Source organism: Dendrobates tinctorius, unplaced genomic scaffold, assembly GCF_039654945.1.
Source record: "Dendrobates tinctorius isolate UK_male_01 unplaced genomic scaffold, ASM3965494v1 ptg000485l, whole genome shotgun sequence".
NCBI lineage: Eukaryota > Metazoa > Chordata > Amphibia > Anura > Dendrobatidae > Dendrobates > Dendrobates tinctorius.
The window spans coordinates 1468133-1492118 of NW_027362146.1; the positions used below are offsets into that span (position 1 = coordinate 1468133).

General features: G+C 51.3%; 1 protein-coding gene across 1 annotated transcript in view; it reads right to left on the reverse strand.

The window, feature by feature from the left end:
* LOC141077970 (uncharacterized) overlaps positions 1-18369 on the reverse strand; it is a 49029-nt gene extending 30660 nt beyond the window's left edge. The window contains exon 1 of the mRNA XM_073564758.1: positions 18285-18369. The gene's annotated coding sequence lies outside the window, so the exon portion shown is untranslated. The remainder of the gene's footprint in view (positions 1-18284) is intronic.
* Positions 18370-23986: the final 5617 nt, after the last annotated feature.

Consider the following 23986-nt stretch of genomic DNA (forward strand, 5'->3'; position numbering starts at 1 on the left):
AATTATAAAATATATATATAGAGAGACAAATTTTACAATTTCATAAATGCAAAAAAGAAAAAGGGGCGATGCAAAACTATGGGCACCCTTGGAGATTTGTGCACTGAGATAATTTTGACCAAGATTTCACAACTCAATTAGCTTGTTAGGGTTATGGTGAGATCACATGGTGACCAGGAGCTACAGTCTGAGGAAAGGACTATAAAGCCTTCACTACACCCCTGTACAGCTGTATAATGAGGCCCAGGCTTTATAGTGAAGGGACAGGAGTGAGGGCCTGTGCCCAGGAGCTACAGTCTGAGGAAAGGGCTAAAAAGCCTTCACTAGATCCCTGTACAGCTGTATAATGAGGCCCAGGCTTTATAGTGAAGGGACAGGAGTGAGGGCCTGTGCCCAGGAACTATAGTCTGAGGAAAGGGCTAAAAAGCCTTCACTAGACCCCTGTACAGCTGTATAATGAGACTCAGGCTTTATAGTGAAGGGACAGGAGTGAGGGCCTGTTCCCAGGAGCTACAGTCTGAGGAAAGGGCTAAAAAGCTTTCACTAGACCCCTGTACAGCTGTATAATGAGGCCCAGGCTTTATAGTGAAGGGTCAGGAGTGAGGGTCTGTTCCCAGGAGTTACAGACCGAGGAAAGGGCTAAAAAGCCTTCACTAGACCCCTGTACAGCTGTATAATGAGACCCAGGCTTTATACAGAAGGGACAGGAGTGAGGGCCTGTTCCCAGGAGCTACAGTCTGAGGAAAGGGCAAAAAAGCCTTCACTAGACACCTGTACAGCTGTATAATGAGGCCCAGGCTTTATAGTGAAGGGACAGGAGTGAGGGCCTGTTCTCAGGAGCTACAGTCTGAGGAAAGAGCTAAAAAGCTTTCACTAGACCCCTGTACAGCTGTATAATGAGGTCCAGGCTTTATAGTGAAGGGACAAGAGTGAGGGCCTGTGCCCAGGAGCTATAGTCTGAGGAGAGGGCTAAAAAGCCTTCACTAGACCCCTGTACAGCTGTATAATGAGGCCAGGCTTTATAGTGAAGGGACAGGAGTGAGGGCCTGTTCCCAGGAGCTACAGACTGAGGAAAGGGCTAAAAAGCCTTCACTAGACCCCTGTACAGCTGTATAATGAGGCCCAGGCTTTATAGTGAAGGGACAGGAGTGAGGGTCTGTTCCCAGGAGCTACAGTCTGAGGAAAGGGCTAAAAAGCCTTCACTAGAGCCCTGTACAGCTGTATAATGAGTCCCAGGCTTTATAGTGAAGGGACAGGAGTGAGGGCCTGTTCCCAGGAGCTACAGTCTGAGGAAAGGGCTAAAAAGCCTTCACTAGACCCCTGTACAGCTGTATAATGAGGCCCAGGCTTTACAGTGAAGGGACAGGAGTGAGGGCCTGTTCCCAGGAGCTACAGTCTGAGGAAAGAGCTAAAATGCCTTCACTAGACCCCTGTACAGCTGAATAATGAGGCCCAGGCTTTATAGTGAAGGGACAGGAGTGAGGGTCTGTTCCAAGGGGCTAGAGTCTGAGGAAAGGGCTAAAAAGCCTTCACTAGACCCCTGTACAGTTGTATAATGAGACCCAGGGTTTATAGTGAAGCGACAGGAGTGAGGGCCTGTGCCCAGGAGCTACAGTCTGAGGAAAGAGCTAAAAAGCCTTCACTAGACCCCTGTACAGCTGTATAATGAGGCCCAGGCTTTATAGTGAAGGGACAGGAGTGAGGGTCTGTTCCCAGGAGCTACAGTCTGAGGAAAGGGCTGAAAAGCCTTCACTAGACCCCTGCACAGCTATATAATGAGGCCCAGGCTTTATAGTGAAGGGACAGGAGTGAGGGCCTGTGCCCAGGAGCTACAGTCTGAGGAAAGGGCTAAAAAGCCTTCATTAGACCCCTGTACAGCTGTATAATGAGGCCCATGCTTTATAGTGAAGGGACTAGAGTGAGGGCCTGTGCGCAGGAGCTACAGTCTGAGGAAAGGGCTAAAAAGCCTTCACTAGACCCCTGTACAGCAGTATAATGAGGCCCAGGCTTTATAGTGAAGGGACAAGAGTGAGGGCCTGTGCCCAGGAGCTACAGTCTGAGGAAAGGGCTAAAAAGCCTTCACTAGACCCCTGTACAGCTGTATAATGAGGCCCAGGCTTTATAGTGAAAAGACAGGAGTGAGGGCCTGTTCCCAGGAGCTACAGACTGAGGAAAAGGCTAAAAAGCCTTCACTAGACCCCTGTACAGCTGTATAATGAGGCCCAGGCTTTATAGTGAAGGGACAGGAGTGAGGGTCTGTTCCCAGGAGCTACAGTCTGAGGAAAGGGCTAAAAAGCCTTCACTAGACCCCTGTACAGCTGTATAATGAGGCTCAGGCTTTATAGTGAAGGGACAGGAGTGAGGGCCTGTTCCCAGGAGCTACAGTCTGAGGAAAGGGCTAAAAAGCCTTCACTAGACCCCTGTACAGATGCATAATGAGGCCCAGGCTTTACAGTGAAGGGACAGGAGTGAGGGCCTGTTCCCAGGAGCTGCAGTCTGAGCAAAGAGCTAAAAAGCCTTCACTAGACCCCTGTACAGCTGTATAATGAGGCCCAGGCTTTATAGTGAAGGGAAAGGAGTGAGGGCCTGTGCCCAGGAGCTACAGTCTGAGGAAAGAGCTTAAAAGCCTTCACTAGACCCCTGTACAGCTGTATAATGAGGCCCAGGCTTTATAGTGAAGGGACAGGAGTGAGGGTCTGTGCCCAGGAGCTACAGACTAAGGAAAGGGATAAAAAGCCTTCACTAGACCCCTGTACAGCTGTATAATGAGGCCCAGGCTTTATAGTGAAGGGACAGGAGTGAGGGCCTGTTCCCAGGAGCTACAGACCGAGAAAAGGGATAAAAAGCCTTCATTAGACCCCTGTACAGCTGTATAATGAGACCCAGGCTTTATACAGAAGGGACATGAGTGAGGGCCTGTTCCCAGGAGCTACAGTCTGAGGAAAGTGCTAAAAAGCGTTCACTAGACCCCTGTACAGCTGTATAATGAGGCCCATGCTTTATAGTGAAGGGACAGGAGTGAGGGCCTGTTCCCAGGAGCTACAGTCTGAGGAAAGAGCTAAAAAGCCTTCACTAGACCCCTGTACAGCTGTATAATGAGGCCCAGGCTTTATAGTGAAGGGACAGGAGTGAGGGCCTGTGCCCAGGAGCTACAGACTGAGGAAAGGGCTGAAAAGCTTTCACTAGACCCCTGTACAGCTGTATAACGAGGCTCAGGCTTTATAGTGAAGGGACAGGAGTGAGGGCCTGTGCCCAGGAGCTACAGTCTGAGGAAAGAGCGAAAAAGCCTTCACTAGACCCCTGTACAGCTGAATAATGAGGCCCAGGCTTTATAGTGAAGGGACAGGAGTGAGGGTCTGTTCCAAGGGCCTACAGTCTGAGGAAAGGGCTAAAAAGCCTTCACTAGACCCCTGTACAGTTGTATAATGAGACCCAGGCTTTATAAAGAAGGGACAGGAGTGAGGGCCTGTGCCCAGGAGCTACAGTCTGAGGAAAGAGCTAAAAAGCCTTCACTAGACCCCTATACAGCTGTATAATGAGGCCCAGGCTTTATAGTGAAGGGACAGGAGTGAGGGTCTGTTCCCAGGAGCTACAGTCTGAGGAAAGGGCTAAAAGCCTTCACTAGACCCCTATACAGCTGTATAATGAGGCCCAGGCTTTATAGTGAAGGGACAGGAGTGAGGGCCTGTACCCAGGAGCTACAGTCTGAGGAAAGGGCAAAAAAGCCTTCACTAGACACCTGTACAGCTGTATAATGAGGCCCAGGCTTTATAGTGAAGGGACAGGAGTGAGGGTCTGTTCCCAGGAGCTACAGTCTGAGGAAAGGGCTGAAAAGCCTTCACTAGACCCCTGCACAGCTGTATAATGAGGCCCAGGCTTTATAGTGAAGGGACAGGAGTGAGGGCCTATGCCCAGGAGCTAGTCTGAGGAAAGGGCTAAAAAGCCTTCACTAGACCGCTGTACAGCTGTATAATGAGGCCCAGGCTTTATAGTGAAGGGTCAGGAGTGAGGGCCTGTTCCCAGGAGCTAGAGTCTGAGGAAAGGGCTAAAAAGCCTTCACTAGACCCCTGTACAGCTGTATAATGAGACCCAAGCTTTATACAGAAGGGACGGGAGTGAGGGCCTGTTCCCAGGAGCTACAGTCTGAGGAAAGGGCTAAAAAGCCTTCACTAGACCCCTGTACAGCTGTATAATGAGGCCCAGGCTTTATAGTAAAGGGACAGGAGTGAGGGTCTGTTCCCAGGAGCTACAGTCTGAGGAAAGGGCTAAAAGCCTTCACTAGACCCCTGTACAGCTGTATAATGAGGCCCAGGCTTTATAATGAAGGGACAGGAGTGAGGGTCTGTTCCCAGGAGCTACAGTCTGAGGAAATGGATAAAAGCCTTCACTAGACCCCTGTACAGATGCATAATGAGGCCCAGGCTTTATAGTGAAGGGACAGGAGTGAGGGCCTGTACCCAGGAGCTACAGTCTGAGGAAAGGGCTAAAAAGCCTTCACTAGACCCCTGTACAGCTGTATAATGAGACCCAAGCTTTATACAGAAGGGACGGGAGTGAGGGCCTGTTCCCAGGAGCTACAGTCTGAGGAAAGGGCTAAAAAGCCTTCACTAGACCCCTGTACAGCTGTATAATGAGGCCCAGGCTTTATAGTGAAGGGACAGGAGTGAGGGTCTGTTCCCAGGAGCTACAGTCTGAGGAAAGGGCTAAAAGCCTTCACTAGACCCCTGTACAGCTGTATAATGAGGCCCAGGCTTATAATGAAGGGACAGGAGTGAGGGTCTGTTCCCAGGAGCTACAGTCTGAGGAAATGGATAAAAGCCTTCACTAGACCCCTGTACAGATGCATAATGAGGCCCAGGCTTTATAGTGAAGGGACAGGAGTGAGGGCCTGTACCCAGGAGCTACAGTCTGAGGAAAGGGCTAAAAAGCCTTCACTAGACACCTGTACAGCTATATAATGAGGCCCAGGCTTTATAGTGAAGGGACAGGAGTGAGGGCCTGTACCCAGGAGCTACAGTCTGAGGAAAGGGCTAAAAAGCCTTCACTAGACCCCTGTACAGCTGTATAATGAGGCCCAGGCATTATAGTGAAGGGTCAGGAGTGAGGGCCTGTTCCCAGGAGTTAGACCGAGGAAAGGGCTAAAAAGCCTTCACTAGACCCCTGTACAGCTGTATAATGAGACCCAGGATTTATAGTGAAGGGTCAGGAGTAAGGGACTGTTCCCAGGAGCTACAGTCTGAGGAAAGGGCTAAAAAGCCTTCACTAGACCCCTGCACAGCTGTATAATGAGGCCCAGGCTTTATAGTGAGGGGCCAGGAGTGAGGGTCTGTTCCTAGGAGCTAAAGTCTGAGGAAAGGGCTGAAAAGCCTTCACTAGACCCCTGTACAGCTGTATTATGAGGCCCAGGCTTTATAGTGAAGGGACAGGAGTGAGGGTCTGTTCCCAGGAGCTACAGACTGAGGAAAGGGCTAAAAAGCCTTCACTAGACCCCTGTAGAGCTGTATAATGAGGCCCAGTCTTTATAGTGAAGGGACAGGAGTGAGGGCCTGTGCCCAGGAGCTACAGACTGAGGAAAGGGATAAAAAGCCTTCACTAGACCCCTGTACAGCTGTATAATGAGGCCCAGGCTTTATAATGAAGGGACAGGAGTGAGGGCCTGTTCCCAGGAGCTACAGACCGAGGAAAGGGATAAAAAGCCTTCACTAGACCCCTCTACAGCTGTATAATGAGACCCAGGCTTTATACAGAAGGGAAAGGAGTGAGGGCCTGTTCCCAGGAGCTACAGTCTGAGGAAAGTGCTAAAAAGCGTTCACTAGACCCCTGTACAGCTGTATAATGAGGCCCAGGCTTTATAGTGAAGGGACTGGAGTGAGGGCCTGTTCCCAGGAGCTACAGTCTGAGGAAAGAGCTAAAAAGCCTTCACTAGACCCCTGTACAGCTGTATAATGAGGCCCAGGCTTTATAGTGAAGGGACAGGAGTGAGGGCCTGTGCCCAGGAACTACAGACTGAGGAAAGGGCTAAAAAGCTTTCACTAGACCCCTGTACAGCTGTATAACGAGGCCCAGGCTTTATACTGAAGGGACAGGAGTGAGGGCCTGTGCCCAGGAGCTACAGTCTGAGGAAAGAGCTAAAAAGCCTTCACTAGACCCCTGTACAGCTGTATAATGAGGCCCAGGCTTTATAGTGAAGGGACAGGAGTGAGGGCCTGTTCCCAGGAGCTACAGTCTGAGGAAAGTGCTAAAAAGCGTTCACTAGACCCCTGTACAGCTGTATAATGAGGCCCAGGCTTTATAGTGAAGGGACTGGAGTGAGGGCCTGTTCCCAGGAGCTACAGTCTGAGGAAAGAGCTAAAAAGCCTTCACTAGACCCCTGTACAGCTGTATAATGAGGCCCAGGCTTTATAGTGAAGGGACAGGAGTGAGGGCCTGTACCCAGGAGCTACAATCTGAGGAAAGGGCAAAAAAGCCTTCACTAGACACCTGTACAGCTGTATAATGAGGCCCAGGCTTTATAGTGAAGGGACAGGAGTGAGGGTCTGTTCCCAGGAGCTACAGTCTGAGGAAAGGGCTGAAAAGCCTTCACTAGACCCCTGCACAGCTGTATAATGAGGCCCAGGCTTTATAGTGAAGGGACAGGAGTGAGGGCCTGTGCCCAGGAGCTAGTCTGAGGAAAGGGCTAAAAAGCCTTCACTAGACCCCTGTACAGCTGTATAATGAGGCCCAGGCTTTATAGTGAAGGGTCAGGAGTGAGGGCCTGTTCCCAGGAGCTACAGTCTGAGGAAAGGGCTAAAAAGCCTTCACTAGACCCCTGTACAGCTGTATAATGAGACCCAGGCTTTATACAGAAGGGACGGGAGTGAGGGCCTGTTCTCAGGAGCTACAGTCTGAGGAAAGGGCTAAAAAGCCTTCACTAGACCCCTGTACAGCTGTATAATGAGGCCCAGGCTTTATAGTGAAGGGACAGGAGTGAGGGTCTGTTCCCAGGAGCTACAGTCTGAGGAAAGGGCTAAAAGCCTTCACTAGACCCCTGTAAAGCTGTATAATGAGGCCCAGGCTTTATAGTGAAGGGACAGGAGTGAGGGTCTGTTCCCAGGAGCTACAGTCTGAGGAAATGGATAAAAGCCTTCACTAGACCCCTGTACAGATGCATAATGAGGCCCAGGCTTTATAGTGAAGGGACAGGAGTGAGGGCCTGTACCCAGGAGCTACAGTCTGAGGAAAGGGCTAAAAAGCCTTCACTAGACACCTGCACAGCTGTATAATGAGGCCCAGGCTTTATAGTGAAGGGACAGGAGTGAGGGTCTGTTCCCAGGAGCTACAGTCTGAGGAAAGGGCTAAAAGCCTTCAATAGACCCCTGTAAAGCTGTATAATGAGGCCCAGGCTTTATAGTGAAGGGACAGGAGTGAGGGTCTGTTCCCAGGAGCTACAGTCTGAGGAAATGGATAAAAGCCTTCACTAGACCCCTGTACAGATGCATAATGAGGCCCAGGCTTTATAGTGAAGGGACAGGAGTGAGGGCCTATACCCAGGAGCTACAGTCTGAGGAAAGGGCTAAAAAGCCTTCACTAGACACCTGTACAGCTGTATAATGAGGCCCAGGCTTTATAGTGAAGAGACAGGAGTGAGGGTCTGTTCCCAGGAGCTACAGTCTGAGGAAAGGGCTAAAAAGCCTTCACTAGACCCCTGCACAGCTGTATAATGAGGCCCAGGCTTTATAGTGAAGGGACAGGAGCGAGGGCCTGTGCCCAGGAGCTACAGTCTGAGGAAAGGGCTAAAAAGCCTTCACTAGACCCCTGTACAGCTGTATAATGAGGCCCAGGCTTTATAGTGAAGGGTCAGGAGTGAGGGCCTGTTCCCAGGAGTTAGACCGAGGAAAGGGCTAAAAAGCCTTCAATAGACCCCTGTACAGCTGTATAATGAGACCCAGGATTTATAGTGAAGGGTCAGGAGTGAGGGACTGTTCCCAGGAGCTACAGTCTGAGGAAAGGGCTAAAAAGCCTTCACTAGAACCCTGCACAGCTGTATAATGAGGCCCAGGCTTTATAGTGAGGGGACAGGAGTGAGGGTCTGATCCCAGGAGCTACAGTCTCGGCAAAGGGCTAAAAAGCCTTCACTAGACCCCTGTACATATGTATAATGAGGCCCAGGCTTTATAGTGAAGGGACAGGAGTGAGGGCCTGTACTCTGGAGCTACAGTCTGAGGAAAGGGCAAAAAAAAGCCTTCACTAGACACCTGTACAGCTGTATAATGAGGCCCAGGCTTTATAGTGAAAGGCCAGGAGTGAGGGTCTGTTCCCAGGAGCTACAGTCTGAGGAAAGGGCTGAAAAGCCTTCACTAGACCCCTGTACAGCTGTATAATGAGGCCCAGGCTTTATAGTGAAGGGACAGGAGTGAGGGCCTGTGCCCAAGAGCTACAGACTGAGGAAAGGGATAAAAAGCCTTCACTAGACCCCTGTACAGCTGTATAATGAGGCCCAGGCTTTATAGTGAAGGGACAGGAGTGAGGGCCTGTTCCCAGGAGCTACAGACCGAGGAAAGTGCTAAAAAGCCTTCACTAGACCCCTGTACAGCTGTATAATGAGGCCCAGGCTTTATAGTGAAGGGACAGGAGTGAGGGCCTGTTCCCAGGAGCTACAGTCTGAGGAAAGAGCTAAAAAGCCTTCACTAGACCCCTGTACAGCTGTATAATGAGGCCCAGGCTTTATAGTGAAGGGACAGGAGTGAGGGCCTGTGCCCAGGAGCTACAGACTGAGGAAAGGGCTAAAAAGCTTTCACTAGACCCCTGTACAGCTGTATAACGAGGCCCAGGCTTTATAGTGAAGGGACAGGAGTGAGGGCCTGTTCCCAGGAGCTACAGTCTGAGGAAAGAGCTAAAAAGCCTTCACTAGACCCCTGTACAGCTGTATAATGAGGCCCAGGCTTTATAGTGAAGGGACAGGAGTGAGGGCCTGTGCCCAGGAGCTACAGACTGAGGAAAGGGCTAAAAAGCTTTCACTAGACCCCTGTACAGCTGTATAATGAGGCCCAGGCTTTATAGTGAAGGGACAGGAGTGAGGGCCTGTACCCAGGAGCTACAGTCTGAGGAAAGGGCAAAAAAGCCTTCACTAGACACCTGTACAGCTGTATAATGAGGCCCAGGCTTTATAGTGAAGGGACAGGAGTGAGGGTCTGTTCCCAGGAGCTACAGTCTGAGGAAAGGGCTGAAAAGCCTTCACTAGACCCCTGCACAGCTGTATAATGAGGCCCAGGCTTTATGCAGAAGGGACGGGAGTGAGGGCCTGTTCCCAGGAGCTACAGTCTGAGGAAAGGGCTAAAAAGCCTTCACTAGACCCCTGTACAGCTGTATAATGAGGCCCAGGCTTTAGTGAAGGGACAGGAGTGAGGGTCTGTTCCCAGGAGCTACAGTCTGAGGAAAGGGCTAAAAGCCTTCACTAGACCCCTGTACAGCTGTATAATGAGGCCCAGGCTTTATAGTGAAGGGACAGGAGTGAGGGTCTGTTCCCAGGAGCTACAGTCTGAGGAAAGGGATAAAAGCCTTCATTAGACCCTGTACAGCTGTATAATGAGGCCCAGGCTTTATAGTGAAGGGACAGGAGTGAGGGCCTGTACCCAGGAGCTACAGTCTGAGGAAAGGGCTAAAAAGCCTTCACTAGACACCTGTACAGCTGTATAATGAGGCCCAGGCTTTATAGTGAAGGGACAGGAGTGAGGGTCTGTTCCCAGGAGCTACAGTCTGAGGAAAGGGCTGAAAAGCCTTCACTAGACCCCTGCACAGCTGTATAATGAGGCCCAGGCTTTATAGTGAAGGGACAGGAGTGAGGGCCTGTGCCCAGGAGCTACAGTCTGAGGAAAGGGCTAAAAAGCCTTCACTAGACCCCTGTACAGCTGTATAATGAGGCCCAGGCTTTATAGTGAAGGGTCAGGAGTGAGGGCCTGTTCCCAGGAGTTACAGACTGAGGAAAGGGCTAAAAAGCCTTCACTAGACCCCTGTACAGCTGTATAATGAGACCCAGGATTTATAGTGAAGGGTCAGGAGTGAGGGACAGTTCCCAGGAGCTACAGTCTGAGTAAAGGGCTAAAAAGCCTTCACTAGACCCCTGCACAGCTGTATAATGAGGCCCAGGCTTTATAGTGAGGGGACAGGAGTGAGGGTCTGATCCCAGGAGCTACAGTCTCGGGAAAGGGCTAAAAAGCCTTCACTAGACCCCTGTACAGCTGTAAAATGAGACCCAGGCTTTATACAGAAGGGACAGGAGTGAGGGCCTGTTCCCAGGAGCTACAGTCTGAGGAAAGGGCTAAAAAGCCTTCACTAGACCCCTGTACAGCTGTATAATGAGGCCCAGGCTTTATAGTGAAGGGACAGGAGTGAGGGTCTGTTCCCAGGAGCTACAGTCTGAGGAAAGGGCTAAAAGCCTTCACTAGACCCCTGTACAGCTGTATAATGAGGCCCAGGCTTTATAGTGAAGGGACAGGAGTGAGGGCCTGTGCCCAGGAGCTACAGTCTGAGTAAAGAGCTAAAAAGCCTTCACTAGACCCCTGTACAGCTGTATAATGAGGCCCAGGCTTTATAGTGAAGGGACAGGAGTGAGGGTCTGTTCCCAGGAGCTACAGTCTGAGGAAAGGGCTAAAAGCCTTCACTAGACCCCTGTACAGCTGTATAATGAGGCCCAGGCTTTATAGTGAAGGGACAGGAGTGAGGGCCTGTACCCAGGAGCTACAGTCTGAGGAAAGGGAAAAAAAAGCCTTCACTAGACCCCTGTACAGCTGTATAATGAGGCCCAGGCTTTATAGGAGTGAGGGTCTGTTCCCAGGAGCTACAGTCTGGGGAAAGGGCTGAAAAGCCTTCACTAGACCCCTGCACAGCTGTATAATGAGGCCCAGGCTTTATAGTGAAGGGACAGGAGTGAGGGCCTGTGCCCAGGAGCTACAGACCGAGGAACGGGCTAAAAAGCCTTCACTAGACCCCTGTACAGCTGTATAATGAGACCCAGGCTTTATACAGAAGGGACAGGAGTGAGGGCCTGTACCCAGGAGCTACAGTCTGAGGAAAGGGCTAAAAAGCCTTCACTAGACCCCTGTACAGCTGTATAATGAGACCCAGGCTTTATAGTGAAGGGACAGGAGTGAGGGTCTGTTCCCAGGAGCTACAGTCTGAGGAAAGGGCTAAAAAGCCTTCACTAGACCCCTGTACAGCTGTATAATGAGGCCCAGGCTTTATAGTGAAGGGACAGGAGTGAGGGCGTGTTCCCAGGAGCTACAGTCTCAGTAAAGGGCTAAAAAGCCTTCACTAGACCCCTGTACAGCTGTATAATGAGGCCCAGGCTTTATACAGAAGGGACAGGAGGGAGGGCCTGTTCCCAGGAGCTACAGACCGAGGAAAGGGCTAAAAAGCCTTCAATAGACCCCTGTACAGCTATATAATGAGGCCCATGCTTTATAGTGAAGGGACTAGAGTGAGGGCCTGTGCCCAGGAGCTACAGTCTGAGGAAAGGGCTAAAAAGCCTTCACTAGACCCCTGTACAGCTGTATAATGAGGCCCAGGCTTTATAGTGAAAGGACAGGAGTGAGGGCCTGTTCCCAGGGGCTACAGTCTGAGGAAAGGGCTAAAAAGCCTTCACTAGACCCCTGTACAGCTGTATAATGAGGCCCAGGCTTTATAGTGAAGGGACAGGAGTGAGGGCCTGTGCCCAGGAGCTACAGTCTGAGGAAAGAGCTAAAAAGCCTTCACTAGACCCCTGTACAGCTGTATAATGAGGCCCAGGCTTTATAGTGAAGGGACAGGAGTGAGGGCCTGTGCCCAGGAGCTACAGTCTGAGGAAAGAGCTAAAAAGCCTTCATTAGACCCCTGCACAGCTGTATAATGAGGCCCAGGCTTTATAGTGAAGGGACAGGAGTGAGGGCCTGTACCCCGGAGCTACAGTCTGAGTAAAGGGCAAAAAAGCCTTCACTAGACCCCTGTACAGCTGTATAATGAGGCCCAGGCTTTATACAGAAGGGACAGGAGTAAGGGCCTGTTCCCAGGAGCTACAGTCTGAGGAAAGGGCTAAAAAGCCTTCACTAGACCCCTGTACAGCTGTATAATGAGGCCCAGGTTTATAGTGAAGGGACAGGAGTGAGGGCCTGTGCCCAGGAGCTACAGTCTGAGGAAAGGGCAAAAAAGCCTTCACTAGACCCCTGTACAGCTGTATAATGAGGCCCAGGCTTTATACAGAAGGGACAGGAGTGAGGGCCTGACCCCAGGAGCTACAGTCTGAGGAAAGGGCTAAAAAGCCTTCACTAGACCCCTGTACAGCTGTATAATGAGACCCAGGATTTATAGTGAAGGGTCAGGAGTGAGGGACATTTCCCAGGAGCTAGTATGAGGAACGGGCTAAAAAGCCTTCTCTAGACCCCTGCACAGCTGTATAATGAGGCCCAGGCTTTATAGTGAAGGGACAGGAGTGAGGGCCTGTTCCCAGGAGCTACAGACCGAGGAAAGGGATAAAAAGCCTTCACTAGACCGCTGTACAGCTGTATAATGAGACCCAGGCTTTATACAGAAGGGACAGGAATGAGGGCCTGTTCCCAGGAGCTACAGTCTGAGGAAAGTGCTAAAAAGCCTTCTCTAGACCCCTGCACAGCTGTATAATGAGGCCCAGGCTTTATAGTGAAGGGACAGGAGTGAGGGCCTGTTCCCAGGAGCTACAGACCGAGGAAAGGGATAAAAAGCCTTCACTAGACCCCTGTACAGCTGTATAATGAGACCCAGGCTTTATACAGAAGGGACAGGAATGAGGGCCTGTTCCCAGGAGCTACAGTCTGAGGAAAGTGCTAAAAAGCCTTCACTAGACCCCTGTACAGCTGTATAATGAGGCCCAGGCTTTATAGTGAAGGGACAGGAGTGAGGGCCTGTTCCCAGGAGCTACAGTCTGAGGAAAGAGCTAAAAAGCCTTCACTAGACCCCTGTACAGCTGTATAATGAGGCCCAGGCTTTATAGTGAAGGGACAGGAGTGAGGGCCTGTGCCCAGGAGCTACAGACTGAGGAAAGGGCTAAAAAGCTTTCACTAGACCCCTGTACAGCTGTATAACGAGGCCCAGGCTTTATAGTGAAGGGACAGGAGTGAGGGCCTGTACCCAGGAGCTACAGTCTGAGGAAAGAGCTAAAAAGCCGTCACTAGACCCCTGTACAGCTGAATAATGAGGCCCAGGCTTTATAGTGAAGGGACAGGAGTGAGGGTCTGTTCCCAGGAGCTACAGTCTGAGGAAAGGGCTAAAAAGCCTTCACTAGACCCCTGTACAGTTGTATAATGAGACCCAGGCTTTATAGTGAAGGGACAGGAGTGAGGGCCTGTGCCCAGGAGCTACAGTCTGAGGAAAGAGCTAAAAAGCCTTCACAAGACCCCTGTACAGCTGTATAATGAGGCCCTGGCTTTATAGTGAAGGGACAGGAGTGAGGGTCTGTTCCCAGGAGCTACAGTCTGAGGAAAGGGCTAAAAGCATTCACTAGACCCCTGTACAGCTGTATAATGAGGCCCAGGCTTTATAGTGAAGGGACAGGAGTGAGGGCCTGTACCCAGGAGCTACAGTCTGAGGAAAGGGCAAGAAAGCCTTCACTAGACACCTGTACAGCTGTATAATGAGGCCCAGTCTTTATAGTGAAGGGACAGGAGTGAGGGTCTGTTCCCAGGAGCTACAGTCTGAGGAAAGGGCTGAAAAGCCTTCACTAGACCCCTGCACAGCTGTATAATGAGGCCCAGGCTTTATAGTGAAGGGATAGGAGTGAGGGCCTGTGCCCAGGAGCTACAGTCTGAGGAAAGGGCTAAAAAGCCTTCACTAGACCTCTGTACAGCTGTATAATGAGGCCCAGGCTTTATAGTGAAGGGTCAGGAGTGAGGGCCTGTTCCCAGGAGTTACAGACCGAGGAAAGGGCTAAAAAGCCTTCACTAGACCCCTGTACAGCTGTATAATGAGACCCAGGCTTTATACAGAAGGGAACGGGAGTGAGGACCTGTTCCCAGGAGCTACAGTCTGAGGAAAGGGCTAAAAAGCCTTCACTAGACCCCTGTACAGCTGTATAATGAGGCCCAGGCTTTAGTGAAGGGACAGGAGTGAGGGTCTGTTCCCAGGAGCTACAGTCTGAGGAAAGGGCTAAAAGCCTTCACTAGACCCCTGTACAGCTGTATAATGAGGCCCAGGCTTTATAGTGAAGGGACAGGAGTGAGGGTCTGTTCCCAGGAGCTACAGTCTGAGGAAAGGGATAAAAGCCTTCACTAGACCCCTGTACAGCTGTATAATGAGGCCCAGGCTTTATAGTGAAGGGACAGGAGTGAGGGCCTGTTCCCAGGAGCTACAGACCGAGGAAAGGGCTAAAAAGCCTTCACTAGACCCCTGTACAGCTGTATAATGAGGCCCAGGCTTTATAGTGAAGGGACAGGAGTGAGGGCCTGTGCCCAGGAGCTACAGTCTGAGGAAAGGGCTAAAAAGCCTTCAATAGACCCCTGTACAGCTGTATAATGAGGCCCATGCTTTATAGTGAAGGGACTAGAGTGAGGGCCTGTGCCCAGGAGCTACAGTCTGATTAAAGGGCTAAAAAGCCTTCACTAGACCCCTGTACAGCTGTATAATGAGGCCCAGGCTTTATAGTGAAGGGACAGGAGTGAGGGCCTGTTCCCAGGAGCTACAGTCTGAGGAAAGAGCTAAAAAGCCTTCACTAGACCCCTGTACAGCTGTATAATGAGGCCCAGGCTTTATAGTGAAGGGACAGGAGTGAGGGCCTGTGCCCAGGAGCTACAGTCTGAGTAAAGAGCTAAAAAGCCTTCACTAGACCCCTGTACAGCTGTATAATGAGGCCCAGGCTTTATAGTGAAGGGACAGGAGTGAGGGTCTGTTCCCAGGAGCTACAGTCTGAGGAAAGGGCTAAAAGCCTTCACTAGACCCCTGTACAGCTGTATAATGAGGCCCAGGCTTTATAGTGAAGGGACAGGAGTGAGGGCCTGTACCCAGGAGCTACAGTCTGAGGAAAGGGCAAAAAAGCCTTCACTAGACCCCTGTACAGCTGTATAATGAGGCCCAGGCTTTATAGGAGTGAGGGTCTGTTCCCAGGAGCTACAGTCTGAGGAAAGGGCTGAAAAGCCTTCACTAGACCCCTGCACAGCTGTATAATGAGGCCCAGGCTTTATAGTGAAGGGACAGGAGTGACGGCCTGTGCCCAGGAGCTACAGACCGAGGAAAGGGCTAAAAAGCCTTCACTAGACCCCTGTACAGCTGTATAATGAGACCCAGGCTTTATACAGAAGGGACAGGAGTGAGGGCCTGTTCCCAGGAGCTACAGTCTGAGGAAAGGGCTAAAAAGCCTTCACTAGACCCCTATACAGCTGTATAATGAGACCCAGGCTTTATAGTGAAGGGACAGGAGTGAGGGTCTGTTCCCAGGAGCTACGGTCTGAGGAAAGGGCTAAAAAGCCTTCACTAGACCCCTGTACAGCTGTATAATGAGGCCCAGGCTTTATACAGAAGGGACAGGAGTGAGGGCCTGTTCCCAGGAGCTACAGACCGAGGAAAGGGCTAAAAAGCCTTCAATAGACCCCTGTACAGCTGTATAATGAGGCCCATGCTTTATAGTGAAGGGACTAGAGTGAGGGCCTGTGCCCAGGAGCTACAGTCTGAGGAAAGGGCTAAAAAGCCTTCACTAGACCCCTGTACAGCTGTATAATGAGGCCCAGGCTTTATAGTGAAAGGACAGGAATGAGGGCCTGTTCCCAGGAGCTACAGTCTGAGGAAAGGGCTAAAAAGCCTTCACTAGACCCCTGTACAGCTGTATAATGAGGCCCAGGCTTTATAGTGAAGGGACAGGAGTGAGGGCCTGTGCCCAGGAGCTACAGTCTGAGGAAAGAGCTAAAAAGCCTTCACTAGACCCCTGTACAGCTGTATAATGAGGCCCAGGCTTTATAGTGAAGGGACAGGAGGGCCTGTGCCCAGGAGCTACAGTCTGAGGAAAGAGCTAAAAAGCCTTCACTAGACCCCTGTACAGCTGTATAATGAGGCCCAGGCTTTATAGTGAAGGGACAGGAGTGAGGGCCTGTACCCAGGAGCTACAGTCTGAGGAAAGGGCAAAAAAGCCTTCACTAGACCCCTGTACAGCTGTATAATGAGGACCAGGCTTTATACAGAAGGGACAGGAGTGAGGGCCTGTTCCCAGGAGCTACATTCTGAGGAAAGGGCTAAAAAGCCTTCACTAGACCCCTGTACAGCTGTATAATGAGGCCCAGGCTTTATACAGAAGGGACAGGAGTGAGGGCCTGTTCCCAGGAGCTACAGTCTGAGGAAAGGGCTAAAAAGCCTTCACTAGACCCCTGTACAGCTGTATAATGAGGCCCAGGCTTTATACAGAAAGGACAGGAGTGAGGGCCTGTTCCCAGGAGCTACAGTCTGAGGAAAGGGCTAAAAAGCCTTCACTAGACCCCTGTACAGCTGTATAATGAGGCCCAGGCTTTATAGTGAAGGGACAGGAGTGAGGGCCTGTGCCCAGGAGCTACAGTCTGAGGAAAGGGCTAAAAAGCCTTCACTAGACCCCTGTACAGCTGTATAATGAGACCCAGGATTTATAGTGAAGGGTCAGGAGTGAGGGACATTTCCCAGGAGCTACAGTCTGAGGAAAGGGCTAAAAAGCCTTCTCTAGACCCCTGCACAGCTGTATAATGAGGCCCAGGCTTTATAGTGAGGGGACAGGAGTGAGGGTCTGATCCCAGGAGCTACAGTCTCGGGAAAGGGCTAAAATGCCTTCACTAGACCCCTGTACAGCTGTATAATGAGACCCAGGCTTTATACAGAAGGGACAGGAGTGAGGGCCTGTTCCCAGGAGCTACAGACCGAGGAAAGGGCTAAAAAGCCTTCACTAGACCCCTGTACAGCTGTATAATGAGGCCCAGGCTTTATAGTGAAGGGACAGGAGTGAGGGCCTGTGCCCAGGAGCTACAGTCTGAGGAAAGGGCTAAAAAGCCTTCAATAGACCCCTGTACAGCTGTATAATGAGGCCCATGCTTTATAGTGAAGGGACTAGAGTGAGGGCTTGTGACCAGGAGCTACAGTCTGAGGAAAGGGCTAAAAAGCCTTCACTAGACCCATGTACAGCTGTATAATGAGGCCCAGGCTTTATAGTGAAGGGACAGGAGTGAGGGCCTGTTCCCAGGAGCTACAGTCTGAGGAAAGAGCTAAAAAGCCTTCACTAGACCCCTGTACAGCTGTATAATGAGGCCCAGGCTTTATAGTGAAGGGACAGGAGTGAGGGCCTGTGCCCAGGAGCTACTGTCTGAGGAAAGAGCTAAACAGCCTTCACTAGACCCCTGTACAGCTGTATAATGAGGCCCAGGCTTTATAGTGAAGGGACAGGAGTGAGGGTCTGTTCCCAGGAGCTACAGTCTGAGGAAAGGGCTAAAAGCCTTCACTAGACCCCTGTACAGCTGTATAATGAGGCCCAGGCTTTATAGTGAAGGGACAGGAGTGAGGGCCTGTACCCAGGAGCTACAGTCTGATGAAAGGGCAAAAAAGCCTTCACTAGACCCCTGTACAGCTGTATAATGAGGCCCAGGCTTTATAGGAGTGAGGGTCTGTTCCCAGGAGCTACAGTCTAAGGAAAGGGCTGAAAAGCCTTCACTAGACCCCTGCACAGCTGTATAATGAGGCCCAGGCTTTATAGTGAAGGGACAGGAGTGAGGGCCTGTTCCCAGGAGCTACAGACCGAGGAAAGGGCTAAAAAGCCTTCACTAGACCCCTGTACAGCTGTATAATGAGACCCAGGCTTTATACAGAAGGGACAGGAGTGAGGGCCTGTTCCCAGGAGCTACAGTCTGAGGAGGAAAGGGCTAAAAAGCCTTCACTAGACCCCTGTACAGCTGTATAATGAGGCCCAGGCTTTATAGTGAAGGGACAGGAGTGAGGGTCTGTTCCCAGGAGCTACAGTCTGAGGAAAGGGCTAAAAGCCTTCACTAGACCCCTGTACAGCTGTATAATGAGGCCCAGGCTTTATAGTGAAGGGACAGGAGTGAGGGCCTGTACCCAGGAGCTACAGTCTGAGGAAAGGGCTAAAAAGCCTTCACTAGACCACTGTACAGCTGTATAATGAGGCCCAGGCTTTATAGTGAAGGGACAGGAGTGAGGGCCTGTGCCCAGGAGCTACAGTCTGAGGAAAGGGCTAAAAAGCCTTCACTAGACCACTGAACAGCTGTATAATGAGGCCCAGGCTTTATAGTGAAGGGAGAAAAGTGGAGAAAGGAGCCAGAAGAGCCGGACTGCCCATCACTAACCTGCAGAGCCGCACTCCACAGATATGGCTGCTCTGTGCGCACAGGACCTGTGATGAGGTCACAGGAGGGGAGGAGTCAGGGGTCACATGATCAGGGGCCTCAGTGTGTGCAGGACTCTGCTGTGCTGGTTGTCATGGTGCTGGATGAGGGGAAGTTTCTCTGTGGGGTCAGGAGGGGTTTACAGGGTGGATGTAGCAGAGCCGCGTGTGTACGAGGTGTACGGAGCGGAGCCGTGTGTGTACGAGGTGTACGGAGCGGAGCCGTGTGTGTACGAGGTGTAAGGAGCGGAGCCGTGTGTGTACGAGGTGTAAGGAGCGGAGCCGTGTGTATACGAGGTGTACGGAGAGGAGCCGTGTGTGTACGAGGTGTACGGAGCGGAGCCGTGTGTGTACGAGGTGTACGGAGAGGAGCCGTGTGTGTACGAGGTGTACGGAGCGGAGCCGTGTGTGTACGAGGTGTACGGAGCGGAGCCGTGTGTGTACGAGGTGTACGGAGCGGAGCCGTGTGTGTACGAGGTGTACGGAGCGGAGCCGTGTGTGTACGAGGTGTACGGAGCGTAGCCGTGTGTATACGAGGTGTACGGAGAGGAGCCGTGTGTACGAGGTGTACGGAGCAGAGCCCTGTGTGTACGAGGTGTACGGAGCGGAGCCGTGTGTGTACAAGGTGTACAGAGCGGAGCCGTGTGTGTACGAGGTGTACGGCGCGGAGCCGCATGTGTAAGAGGTGTACGGAGCGGAGCCGTGTGTGTACGAGGTGTACGGAGCGGAGCCGTGTGTATACGGAGCGGAGCCGCGTGTGTATGAGGTGTACGGAGCGGAGCCGTGTGTGTACGAGGTGTACGGAGAGGAGCCGTGTGTACGAGGTGTACGGAGCGGAGCCCTGTGTGTACGAGGTGTACGGAGCGGAGCCGTGTGTGTACGAGGTGTACGGAGCGGAGCCGCGTGTGTACGAGGTGTACGGAGCGGAGCCGCGTGTGTACGAGGTGTACGGAGCGGAGCCGCGTGTGTACGAGGTGTACGGAGCGGAGCCGCGTGTGTACGAGGTGTACGGAGCGGAGCCGCGTGTGTACGAGGTGTACGGAGCGGAGCCGCGTGTGTACGAGGTGTACGGAGCGGAGCCGCGTGTGTACGAGGTGTACGGAGCGGAGCCGCGTGTGTACGAGGTGTACGGAGCGGAGCCGCGTGTGTACGAGGTGTACGGAGCGGAGCCGTGTGTATACGGAGCGGAGCCGCGTGTGTATGCGGTGTACGGAGCGGAGCCGTGTGTGTACGAGGTGTACGGAGAGGAGCCGTGTGTACGAGGTGTACGGAGCGGAGCCCTGTGTGTACGAGGTGTACGGAGCGGAGCCGTGTGTGTACGAGGTGTACGGAGCGGAGCCGTGTGTGTACGAGGTGTACGGAGCGGAGCCGCATGTGTAAGAGGATTAAGGAGCGGAGCCGCGTGTGTACGAGGTGTACGGAGCGAAGCCGCGTGTGTACGAGGTGTACGGAGCGGAGCCGCGTGTGTACGAGGTGTACGGAGCGGAGCCGCGTGTGTACGAGGTGTACGGAGCGGAGCCGCGTGTGTACGAATTGTACGGAGCGGAGCCGCGTGTGTACGAGGTGTACGGAGCGGAGCCGCGTGTGTACGAGGTGTACGGAGCGGAGCCGCGTGTGTACGAGGTGTACGGAGCGGAGCCGCGTGTGTACGAGGTGTACGGAGCGGAGCCTCGTTTGTACGAGGTGTACGGAGACGAGCCGCGTGTGTACGAGGTGTACGGAGACGAGCCGCGTGTGTACGAGGTGTACGGAGACGAGCCGCGTGTGTACGAGGTGTACGGAGACGAGCCGCGTGTGTACGAGGTGTACGGAGACGAGCCGCGTGTGTACGAGGTGTACGGAGACGAGCCGCGTGTGTACGAGGTGTACGGAGACGAGCCGCGTGTGTACGAGGTGTACGGAGACGAGCCGCGTGTGTACGAGGTGTACGGAGACGAGCCGCGTGTGTGCGAGGTGTACGGAGACGAGCCGCGTGTGTACGAGGTGTACGGAGACGAGCCGCGTGTGTACGAGGTGTACGGAGACGAGCCGCGTGTGTACGAGGTGTACGGAGACGAGCCGCGTGTGTACGAGGTGTACGGAGACGAGCCGCGTGTGTACGAGGTGTTCGGAGCAGAGCCACGTGTGTACGAGGTATACGGAGCGGAGCCGCATGTGTACAGTACGAGGTGTACGGAGCGGAGCCGCGTGTGTACGAGGTGTACGTAGCGTAGCCGCGTGTGTACGAGGTGTACGGAGCGGAGCCGCGTGTGTAAGAGGTGTACGGAGCGGAGCCGCGTGTGTAAGAGGTGTACGGAGCGGAGCCGCGTGTGTAAGAGGTGTAAGGAGCGGAGCCGCGTGTACGAGGTGTACGGAGCGGAGCCGCGTGTGTACGAGGTGTACGGAGCCGAACCGCGTGTGTACGAGGTGTACGGAGCCGAGCCTTGTGTGTACGAGGTGTACGGAGCAGAGCCACGTGTGTACGAGGTATACGGAGCGGAGCCGCATGTGTACAGTACGAGGTGTACGGAGCGGAGCCGCATGTGATCGCCGTGTTCACAATTGTGCATGTCACATTTGTGTTTTTAATCCGTTTTTTTCCTTGCTTTGCATGGTTTGGGAGACCCCACCCCTCTCTTGTGTGACGTGCACATAAGAGCTGTCTCAGACCACAAGCCCATACTAGGGAGTGGCCTGTCTGAATCCTGTTCATATTAGACACTGTTCACATGTTCAGGTTTTTAATACATTAGATAGGGACTGCTTCAATAGGAGTTACTGTTGTGAGCTCATTTTCTCATTCACCTTTGATGTCCAATGAACTCCCTCTGCTGGTGAAAGGAGGTGGTGAAACTGATTTGGATGGGAGAAACCTGTCACCTGAACAGGGGGATTGCGATTGGACATCTGGAATCTCTGAGTGGATATAAGGCTGCCGACGCCCTGTAGGGTTGCTGGTGATTTCTCCACTCTGAGCTCTGGCCTCCAGTTCAGTTCCTGTCTTCTAAAGCTAAGTTTTGCTCTGTTATTGTTCCATGAGATTTTGTCTGATTTGCTTAGTTTTGTGTTCTGCCAGCCCCGGCTGGGGCTCTGCTGAATTTCCATTTTTGTCCCTGATCGGTTAAATCTCTTTTGCTCTGTCTTCAGAATATATCGGAGTGCTGACATAGGGATTTTGAAGTCTAGTGTCTTCAGGGCCGTTTTTCCTATCAGACGTGTTGGGACATTTTTGGTAGGGTTTTTTCTGTCCTTTCCTATCTAGTTAGTTGGGCCCCATCGTTTGCTCTGCCTGTCTTTCTGTCTGTGTTTGTGTTTTCATCTGTTTTCACCGACAATACATGTTGGGGGCTGTCTATTGCTTTGGGGTCTGCTCTGGGGCAGTTTAGATTTCCCCTTTCTTTCTTTAGGCTTATTTAGTTCTCCGGCTGTGAAGAGGCGTCTAGGACCACCATAGGATCGCTCCACGGCTACTGTTAGTTGTGAATAGGATCAGGGGTCTGCAATCCGCTAGCTACCAACCTCTCTGGTTTTCTGGACTTAGCTTGCATTTTTGTTTTTTCCTCCTCTGGTGACTCAAAATAACAGAATCACCAGCCATACCGCAGATTCTAGGGTACTCAATAGCAGGAAAGAATTGTAAAAAAAAAAAAACAAAAAGTCAGAATTGTTTTTTTTTTCTAATGTATATTTTTTCCTCTTTTTCTCTGGGGCTGTAGGAGTAATTTTTTCTTAATGGAGATTAAGCAATTGTCTGATCGTGTGGAGCAGCTCGCTGCTGAAGTGCGGGGAATTTCCGCCTATCTTGCTCATTCACATGCTGCTGAACCAAAGATCCCTACTCCTGATGTGTTTTTTGGGGATCGGTCTAAATTTTTGAAATTTAAGAATAATTGTAAATTATTTCTTGCCTTGAAGCCTAGCTTATCGGGGAGCTCTGTGCAGCAGGTTAAAATTGTCATCTCTTTGCTGCGCGGCGATCCCCAGGATTGGATGTTTTCTTTGACACCTGATGATCCTATTCTAACTAATGTGGATGCATTTTTTCAAGCCTTGGGGTTGTTGTATGATGAACCTAATGCTATTGATCAAGCTGAAAAAGTCCTGTTGGCATTGAGCCAGGGTCAGGATTCTGCAGTTGTACTGTCAAAAATTCCGAAAGTGGGCGGTCCTTACTACCTGGAATGATGGTGCCTTGGCAGCTCTCTTTCGGAAGGGTTTGTCAGAAACCGTAAAAGATACTATGGTGGGATTTCCTGTTCCCTCAGGTCTTGATGATTCTATGTCATTAGCCATTCAGGTTGATCGGCGTTTACGTGAACGTAAAATTACACGAGAAATGTTGCCACCTGTTGAACAAATGTGTGAACCTATGCAATGTGATAGAGTTTTGTCTAGGGCGCAACGTCAGGAGTTCAGAAGGCGTAATAAGCTGTGTTTTTTCTGTGGAGATGCCTCTCATAATATTTCTGTCTGCCCTAAATGAGAGAAACGTTTTGCACACACATTTGCTGTGGGTGGTGTACAACCTAAGTTTCTTCTGGCAATTACTCTGATCTGCTCCCTGTCCACATTTTCCGCCAAGGCTTTTGTGGATTCAGGAGCGGTTCTGAACCTGATGGACTTGGATTTTGCTAAACGTTGTGGGTTTCCTATGACACCTCTACGGACGCCTATCCCTTTGAGGGGTATTGATGCTACTCCTTTGTCGAAGAATAAACCTCAGTTTTGGACCCAGGTGGTAATGCGGGTCGCCCCAGACCATCAAGAAAATTGCAGATTTTTGGTGTTGCATAATTTGCATGATACCATTGTTCTGGGATTTCCCTGGTTGCAAATCCATAATCCAGTTTTGGATTGGAAATCTGTGTCTGTGGTGAGTTGGGGTTGTCGGTGTGCCCTTAGTGACACTCCTGTTTTCTCCACCTCTCCCCAGTCGCATGATGTTCCTGACTATTTGGCGGACTTTTATGATGTATTTAGTGAGAATGAGTCTGCGTCTTTGCCTCCTCATAGGAGTTATGACTGTGCAATTGAGCTGAGCCCTGGGTGTAAATTTCCCAAGGGTCGACTTTTCAATTTATCTGTACCCGAGCACGAGGCTATGCGATCTTATATTAAGGAGTCATTGGAGAGGGGTCATATTAGACCATCCTCTTCACTCTTGGGTGCTGTTTTTTTTTTCGTGGCCAAGAAAGATGGTTCATTAAGGCCTTGTATTGACTATCGTTCCCTCAACAAAATTACTGTTAAATATCAGTATCCGTTACCCCTGATTTCTGATCTATTCTCCAGAGTTAAAGGTGCTTGCTGGTTTACCAAGCTTGACCTCAGGGGGGGCGTATAATCTTATTCGCATTAAGCATGGGGATGAATGGAAGACGGCGTTTAATACTCCGGAGGGACATTTTGAGTACCTGGTGATGCCTTTTGGGCTCACTAATGCCCCTTCTGTCTTCCAGTGCTTCATGAATTATATTTTCCGGGACTTTGTGGATACATTTTTGATCATCTATCTGGATGATATTTTGATCTTTTCCAGGGATTGGGACTCTCATGTGGAACATGTTCGGACTGTGTTCCGGATTTTGAGGGAGAATTCCCTGTATGTTAAGGGGTCGAAATGCCTTTTTGGTGTACAGAGGATTTCATTTTTGGGATTTATTTTGTCTCCATCAACTATTGAAA